The sequence below is a fragment of the Kogia breviceps genome, chromosome 3 (genome assembly GCF_026419965.1).
Source record: "Kogia breviceps isolate mKogBre1 chromosome 3, mKogBre1 haplotype 1, whole genome shotgun sequence".
In the NCBI taxonomy this organism is placed as follows: Eukaryota; Metazoa; Chordata; class Mammalia; order Artiodactyla; family Physeteridae; genus Kogia; species Kogia breviceps.
The window spans coordinates 102,220,548-102,230,171 of NC_081312.1; positions in this window are offsets into that span (position 1 = coordinate 102,220,548).

The window sequence follows — 9,624 nt, forward strand, 5'->3', positions numbered from 1 at the left end:
GGCAGTGCTGAGAGGACTGGAAGAAGAGCAGGCTATAGTCCAAGAGACAAGAGGGGAGAATGAGATTCTTGGGCAAAACTGTTCCTGGTGATGGATGACAAGTCCCGTAGTGAGACCATGGGAACAGGGTGATGGCTGAAGGAGAAGCAAACGTCACTGGAGTGAGGAGGAGTCATAAGCCCAGGGTGTTGGGTGGGTCACCCAGTGAACTCAGAAGTCTTCTAGACTGGCAGCAAGATTGGGCCTGGAGGAGAAATGGGGGGCCAGTGATGTGCTGGAAGCAGCTGGTACTGGCTCATGAGAGCCAATTGTTAAAATTTCAATTTTGTAATCTGCTTGGTAAACACAGCCATTATTAAAATTTTAATTATATTACCTTACAATGAAGTCAACTATGTTAAAACAAAAGTAATAAATATTCAAAACTCATCACTTTCAGACATGTTTGTTATTTGTCTTCAAGGAGAAGAAACATGAGAACAGTTAACAATCCTAAATTCTGAGTGTGGTAGAGTTATATGTACGGTAGTGCTGGCACAGAGGAAGAAGAAAGCACAGGCCCTAGGGGGATGAGGCAAGGGTGTGAATTTCAGCTTCCCACACGTTTTTCTGTGGGTTCTCCTTTTTATCCTCTGTACCAGGCACTGAGCTAAGTGAGTTTCATACATTATTTCTCATGTCTTATGGCCACCCTATGGAAAGAAAAATATTTTTTTAGCCTTATTTTTCAGATGAGGGAAAAGAGACTCAGAGAAGTTAAGTAACTTGCCTAAAGTCACACAGCTAATGAATGGCAGAGCTAGAAATCAAATCCAACCTTGTCTCTTTATGACTGCACACTATTACTTCTCCAACAAGTTGTGTTTAAGATACAGAGCTCTAAAGGTAGAAAATATTTGTTTTTCATGTCTCAGCTTTAAACAACCACTTAATAATTTTCATGATGATATATTTTTTATGTTTATAAAAATATAGATGATCCAGGAAAAGGTGTTGCTTAAAAGTTCATTGTATATGGGGTTTCTCTGGAGGTGCAGTGATTAAGAATCCGCCTGCCAATGCAGGGGACACGGGTTCGAGCCCTTGTCCGGAAAGTTCCCACATGTTGCAGAGCAACTAAGCCCGAGCGCCACAACTACTGAGCCTGCACTCTAGAGCTCTCAAGCCAAAACTACTGAGCCCGAGTGCTACAACTACTGAAGTCCGCGCACCTAGCGCTTGTGCTCTGTGACAAGAGAAGCCACTGCAATGAAAAGCCCGCGCACCGCGATGAAGAGTAGGCCCCGCTTGCTGCAACTAGAGAAAGCCCATGCGCAGCACCAAAGACCCAATGCAGCCAAAAGTAAATAAATAAAATAAATAAATTTATTTTTTAAAAAGTTCACTGTATGGAATGATCTCTATCAACATTACTCTGGTGCCAAGAATTTGTGAGAATATGTAGCTTTCAAAAAAGCAAATTCAGGGCTTCCCTGGTGGCGCAGTGGTTGAGAATCCGCCTGCCGATGCAGAAGGCGCGGGTTCGTGCCCTTGTCCGGAAAGTTCCCATATGCCGCGGAGCGGCGAGGCCCGTGAGCCATGGCCGCTGAGCCTGCGTGTCCGGAGCCTGTCACTTTCTACCATGCCTTAGAAAAGCTTTTCCATAGGGCTTCCCTGGTGGCGCAGTGGTTGAGAGTCCACCTACCGTTGCAGGGGGCATGGGTTCGAGCCCCGGTCCGGGAAGATCCCACATGCTGCGGAGCAGCTGGGCCCGTGAGCCATGGCCGCTGAGCCTGCGCGTCTGGAGCCTGTGCTCCGCAACGGGAGAGGCCGCAACAGTGAGAGGCCGGCGTACCGCAAAAAAAAAAAAAAAAAAAAAAAGAAAAGCTTTTCCATAGACTTTAAAATAAACATGTTAGTAATAAATCATATTTTTGAGCTGTAAAAAAAAACTCATCACTTTCTAATAACTTTACATTTTACTGTTCATGCTCTTTAAGTTATTTATGTTTCTTGTCTCTGTGTGGTGGAAATAATACATAATGGTGTGCTATGGTACATCTTTTCTCAACTCTGCATTCAGTGACATCATGTTGGTAGCTAAAAATCAGCCATGGTGAAATTATTTACATCACAGAAATTAGAAATACTATAATTACAGTTTGATTTATTGTTTTGTTGATTATCTACACTCCTTCATCAATTGTAACTGTAAGTTGGCTATAGATACAAGAGTTAAGGAAAAACCAATGAAGAAACTCTCTGAGAATCAACTGGCTATATGAAATTTACAATAAAGAGTATTGTATATTTTATTATGTTTTAAGTTATTTGTTACACATACATATCAGTAAAACATAATAAATATATGTGTATATTTATGTACACATTTTCCCCTAAAGAGCCAGTTGTTAAACATTTAGCAAACAAACCTGTCAACTAAGGTCTCCTTCCCCTGAGACTGGCACTGGGGTGATGGTGAACAATTCAGATGTGGACCTGCTCCCTCCCTCTTGCTCCAGAACTCACAGGCTCATGAAGAGTCAGGCACCTAGATAACAACACAGCACTGGGTGGCAGGGAGAGAAGCACGAAGCAGAGGTATCTAGTCCAGGGAGCCATCCAGAGGAGTGAGACTCATGTGGGCACTCAAAGGGTGAGTAGGAATCAGCCAGCCAGAGGAACAACGTGAGCTAAGCCCAGCTGTTGACAGCAACAATGAAGGACAGAAAGTGGCAAGTCAAGGGACACAGGCCATCGTGTGTCTGCCAGGGAGAAACCGGCAGGTTATAGGATGCTCCACCTGGCCTTGTGGTACCTGGAGGGTTGAGTAAGGGCAGTTTCTACTAGAGAGGGTCCTCTGGACCCCAGTCCTAGAAAGAGTAAGGATTTCTGGACAAAGGGACAGGGATGGGAGTTAGGTGAGGAGGGGAGAGGAGAGGATGGAACAGCGTGTGCAAAAACAAGGAGGTAAAAGAGAATCTGAATTCTTAGAACTACAAGCTGTGCTGGGTGACAGCAGCAGTGGGGAGCCTTGGGAGTGTCCTAAGTAAGAGAGTGGCATCACTAAGATTCCTGTGACTGCTTAGAGGAGAATGGCTCGAGAGGGTGTCAGGTGGGGAAACAATAAAGCAGGGGTCCCCAACCCACAGGCTGCAGACCGGTACCAGGCTGTGGCCTCTTAGGAACCGGGCTGCACAGCAGGAGGTGAGTGGCAGGCAAGCGAGCAAAGCTTCATCTGCCGCTGCCCATCGCTCCCCATCACTCGCATTACTGCCTGAACCACTCCCCCTGCTACTTCCGTGGAAGAATTGTGTTCCACAGAACCGGTCCCTGGTGCCAGAAAGGTTGGGGACCGCTGCACTAAAGGATGTAATGTCTTTGAGGAGACTATTGCAGTGGTGATGGAATTGGGTAGTGGGTATGGGGAAACAGAATTGATAGGACAATTTCCAGGGGTCGGGCTTGGGTAACTGAGGGTTGACACAATCATTTTTTTAAGAGTACTGGTCAGTTATTTTGTAGAATGTTCCTCAACTTCGGTTTGTCTGATGTTTTCCTCATGATTAAATTGAGGTTATGCATTTTGGGGGGCAAGAAAATCACAGAAGTCAGTGAAGCCTATCAGAAGGTACATGATGTCAACATGTCTTATCCCTGATGATAGGGCCATTTTTGGACGCAGGATCACAGGAGGAAGAAATATAGGGAATATATCTGGGGTTCCAGCTTGGGACAGGGCTGGAATGCAGAAGAGAATTCAGACCAGAGACAGAGCTCTGGGAGCCCTGGGCTCCTTAGAGGTAGCGGAGGACTTTGAAGGGGGCAAGGTTGACAGGGGAAGAAGGTATCAGGATGAGGAGGTAGAAGCAAGACTGGTTTTGCAATATAACTTTTCAGGCAGGTGAGGACTGGAACATGTCCTGTGGTTTTGGTATCCATGGGCTCAGCCAGTGACCAAGGCCACTGTTTACCAGGCCAGGCCCAAGCTGGGACTTGTGAAAGGTATTTTTTCTCTCTGACAGTTAGTTGGAGCAGGTTGGGAGGGGCACTCCCGTTCTAACTCGACAAGTGAGCAGTGGGTGTTGCATGTTCAGAGTTGCTGGCAAGGCTGCAAGAGGTGGTGGTGATGAAAATGAGCTGTGTGTAGGCCAGCAGGCTACCCAATGCCCAGAACTTCTAGCTGCCTGCAGAGAATTAGCTCTGCAAGTGTTAGTGGATGCCAAGTGCAAGTGCAGGCGTGGGCGCCCCCAAGTGGTCTATGGGGGGCACTGCTGGTAGAAGAGAAGCAATGAGAGGTGGTCATTGACTTGGGTTTCATGTGCAAGAGGTTGGAGGTCTGGAATCACCTTTGTTCTCTAGATTCAAGCTGCCTCAGGGATCCCCATTTTTTTAAGCTAACAGTCCTTTACTAAGTTATAATCAATAAGTTTTCAGTTTGGTAAGTTTTGACAGTTTTATATACCTTATAACTATCACCCCAAACAAGATCTAGAATATTTCCACCACCCAGAAATTTCTTTTCTGTCCCTTTCCAGTCAATCTAATCTACCCCCATTGCCAACCAGGAACCACGATTCTGCTTTCTATCACATTAATTTTCCTGGTTTTGAACTTAATATAAGTGGAATCATATAGTATGGGTTTTGTTTGTTTGTTTGTTTGGCTGCGTGCGCAGCTTGCAGAATCTTAGTTCCCCAACCAGGGATCGAACCTGGGCCCCCTGCAGTGGAAGCCTGGAGTTTTAACCACTGGACCACCAGGGAATTCCTCCTAGCATGTATCTTTTGATCTGCCTTATTTTGCTCAACATAACGTTTTTGAGATTCACTCGTGTTGTAGTTATTAATTGCTCATTCATTTTTATTTTTGATTCATATTCCATTGAATATACAATAATTTGTTTATCTATTCTCTTGTTGATGGCTGTTTCTGGGTTTTAGCTACTACGAATAAAATTGCAATGAATTTGCAAGTTTTTTGTGAATATATGTTTTCATTTCTCTTGGGTATATAGCTAGGAGTAGAACTGATAGGTTTAACTATGTTTAACTCTTTAATGAACTGCCAGACTGTTTTCCAAAGTGGCTGCACCATTTACCTTCCTTCCAGCAATGTATAACAGTTCCAATTTCTCCCCATCCCTGTTTTTTAAAAAATATTATCTATCTATCTATCTATCTCTTTATTTATTTATTATTTATTTTGGCTGCACCGGGTCTTAGTTGTGGCAAGCAGGATCTTCGTTGTGGCATGGGGGATCTTTAGTTGTGGCATGTGGACTTCTTAGTTGCAGCATGCATGCATGTGGGATCTAGTTCCCCAACCACAAAGCTGGGCCCCTGCATTGGGAAGCATGGAGTCTTACCCACTGGACCACCAGGGAAGTCCCTCCCCATCCCTGTTTTTTTTTAAATTAATTAATTAATTAATTAGGCTGCATTGGGTATTAGTTGCAGCACGTGGGATCTTCATTGCAGTGCACAGGATTCTCTCTAGTTGTGGCATGAGGGCTCCAGAGCACTCTGACTCAGTAGTTGTGGCATGTGGGCTTAGTTGCCCCGCGGCATGTGGGATCTTAGTTCCCCGACCAGGGATTGAACCTGAGTCCCCTGTATTGGAAGGCGGATTCTTTTTTTTTTTTTTTTTTTTTTTTTTTTTCGGTATGAGGGGCTCTCACTGTTGTGGCCTCTCCCGTTGCGGAGCACAGGGTCCGGACGCGCAGGCCTAGCGGCCATGGCTCACGGGCTTAGTTGCTCCGCGGCATGTGGGATCTTCCCGGACCAGGGCACGAATCCGTGTCTCCTGCATCGGCAGGCGGATTCTCAACCACTGCGCCACCAGGGAAGCCCTGGAAGGCGGATTCTTAACAACTGGACTACCAGGGAAGTCCCGCCATCCCTGTTGATACTTATTATTATTTGTCTTTTTGATCATAGCCATTCTAGTGGATGTGAAATGGTATCACATTATGGTTTTGACTTGCATTTCCCTAATGACTAAAGATGTTGAGCATGTTTTCAAGTGCTTATCAGCCATCTGTATATCTTCTCTGGAGAAATTTCTATTCAGATCCTTTTTATATTTTTATAGTGGATTGTTTATCTTTTTATTATTGAGTTGTAAGAATTCTTCATAGGACTTCCCTGGTGGCACAGCAATGAAGACCCAATGCAGCCAAAAATAAATAAATATCCCTTAAAAAAAAGAATTCTTCATAAATTCTATATGGAAGTCTCTTATCAGATATATGACTTGAAAATACTTTCTCCCATTCTGTGGGTTGCCTTGGGGAGGTTCCAGTCGGCTTGGGGAAAGAAGACGAACATGGGGAAGTGAGGTGGTGGGAAGGTGGTGTGGAGGGGAGAGGCATTGTAGGGGAGGTCTAGGGTGAACTCTCTGAGCTTCAGGTTGCCCACCTAGGTAGTGAGTGGATGAGCTGCTCTGACATTGCCATGGCTCGCAGGTAAGAATGTGCATCACTGTATACTCAGTGCTGTGCTATCAGGCATATATACTTACGTAAGTGCCAGTGACTTGTCATCTCGTAAGACCAGGAGCATGGACTAAGGTAGAGGGAACAGGAAGCTCTTTTTTAAGAAAGGAGACTCCATGTTGCAAACTTCCACAGGACTAATGGGTGACATTAGAAGCAGCAAGAGTTGCTTAAGAGCCAGACAGGCTTGGATTTAGATCTTGGCTGTAGTCGATACTACTACATAGTGTCCCTTTAGCCATTCCTGATGGCTTCTTATACTCTTATTCTTATCTTCTTTCCATATATATGCTTATATTCTTATTCTTATTTCTTACTGTATATGAACCCATGGGATTTTCTGCCTAAGGGCTTTCTCTGCTTAGAAGGCATACAAGGAAATCTTCAAGTTCCAGGAGCAGCCCTCAACCCTTAGTTTCCTCATTCTTTCGGTGGGATAACTCATTGTATTCTGCATTGTGTCTTGGAGGTCCCCAGTAGAATTGCCCACAGTGGTAACCTGCTCATTACTGCACCCTGAACTGAGTTCCTTTCATTTCTTTGTTTCAACTTCCTCCACTCCTCTACTAGTGCTTCCTGGGATCATCTCTCAAATACAGCAGTGTTTGCTTCTGGGGAAACCCAACCTAAAGATACTGGTTCTTCCACTTCTTAGATACATCAATTCTATTTTCTTGAGCAGATCACCTACCTCTCTGAACCTCACTTTCCTTATCTACAAAATGGAGATAAAAGCATTTACTTCATAGGATAGTCATGAGGTTTAACATCTCACTCATATATATATATATATAGGGTTCAGTAAATGTTAATCCTCTTTTCTTTCCAGTTGTTTACTATCCTGTGAATAGATATTCTCCCAGAGACTGTTGGGTGGACATGCCTCAACATGCCTCCTACCATAGCTGAGCAGGAAAAGATAAGCAGCCTGCAACTGGCCCTGTAGGTGACTGCAATACTGTTCCCAGTCATTTGCTCTCTCCCTGCTATAGGATTAAACATCCCCGCTGTTTGTCATGTCTTGCAACCTCTAGAGGGAGAAAGTCTCCCTGTTGCCCTGGCATTAGCCATAGGACATGCGTTGGTGAGTGGCATGTCAGCAGATGTGACATCCACCTCATTTGAGAAGAAGCTTTAACTGTTATTGCATGGTTTGGCTCTGGCTATTTTACTCCTGCTCTCCACCATGAGAAAGACGTGTCCCCAGAGCCTGGCACACAGTATGAGCCAGCACTTATTAAACACTTATTGTGTACCAGGCACTGTCTCAATTGTTACCTATGTCTACACGTGTTAATTCATTTAATCCTCACAGGAACTCTAAGACATAGGTACTATTATCATCCTTATTTTACTTATGTGGAAAACTAAGATTCAGTAAGGGTGAGTGCCTTGCTCAAATGTACACAATTGGGAAGGGGCAGGCAGTCTGCCTTCCAGGTCTATATTCTTTTTTTTTTTTTAGATTTTATTTATTTATTGGCTGTGTTGGGTCTTTGTTGCTGTGTGTGGGCTTTCTCTAGTTGCAGCGAGAGGGGGCTACTCTTCGTTGTGGTGCGAGGGCTTCTCATTGCGGTGGCTTCTCTTGTTGTGGAGCACAGGCTCTAGGCGCGCAGACTTCAGTAGTTGTGGCATATGGGCTTCAGTAGTTGTGGCACATGTGCTTCAGTAGTTGTGGCTCACAGCCTTCAGTAGTTGTGGCGCACGGTCTTAGTTGCTCCGCGGCATGTGGGATCTTCCCGGATCAGGGCTTGAACCCATGTCCCCTGCATTGGCAAGCAGATTCTTAACCACTGAGCCACCAGGGAAGCCCCTCTAGGTCCATATTCTTAATGATTGCACTATGCTGTTTCTCATAGTTAATCAACAAATGCTTGCTGAGTAAAAGTTTGTTTAAATGATTGTAACTCCTGAAGCATTGTTTCCTTCTATTTACCCAGATTCTGAACATACAATCCCCTGGGACAAAGATGGGCTTCTGACTTTGGACCTGGGCACTTTTCCTGCCTCAGCTGTTAGCTAAATAGGAGGCCCTTCTAGTTCTTTTGATTCAGGAAAAGTCATCTGTGGATATCAGATGGGAACCCAAATATTTCTCCTGTAGGACCCACACGGACCACAAGATATCTCTTGTAAATTCCTTGTGGATCCCAGACATCTCCACTGTAGATTTCAACATGGACCTCAGACCCCTCTCCTGGAGGCTGATGTGAACCCTATATCTTTCCTGAGGCCCACATGGACTCCCAACATGTTTGATAACCTCCTCAGGGTCATGTTCATTTCTTTGGGTCCTCTCACAACTCTGTAAGTCAGCTAAAGCTTGTCTTATAGCAGGATAGAGGGCAGTTATTATGCAAGTGAACCAGAGGCAGGATCAAAAGCAGAACCTCTTTGTCCTGCCCTGTAGCCCATAACTCTTCCGTTCTGATTGGCATAGATTATACTTCTTGCACAACACTCCATAGCCCCTGAGGCTCCCTCCCTTTCCTTGCCTCTCCTGCACTAATTCCTGTCTGCCTTTCTTCACTCTGGCCCCCTTTCTATCCCAGCTGTGGGAGTGAGGCCCCACTCCCAGCAGGCTGAGACCAGACAATGGGCCCTTATTCTGGGTAAAGAATCCCCTCAGTGTCTCCCACCCACTGAGGCCCCTTTCCAGGCCCAGGATGGTGTGGGCAGAGGGCACTGTGGAGGGCAGGAGCCATTGGCTGGCAGGACAGAGAGAGGGTGGCCCTGGTTGTAAATATCCCACAGGACGTTTACAATGTAAACATCACTCACAAAAAAAGCCAGTCTGTCTTTCACTCCCAGCCCCATCTCTCCAAGTGGGTCTCTCTCAACCCTCATTGGTTCTGGGTTTTAATCATTTAGCCTGATTTCTACTCACTTTCAGTGTTCATCTCTGCATAACACAGTTTCTTTCTTTCTCTTTCCCTTCCTCTCTATCTCTCTTTCTTTTTCTGTTTTTCTTTCTAGGCCTCTCCCTTTCTATCCCTCTGTGTAGTTTGTCAGTCCCTATTTCTTTTTTTTTTTTTTTTGCGGTACCCGGGCCTCTCACTGCTGTGGCCTCTCCCGTTGCGGGGCACAGGCTCCGGATGCTCAGGCTCAGCGGCCATGGCTCATGGGCCCAGCCGCTCCGCGGCATGTGA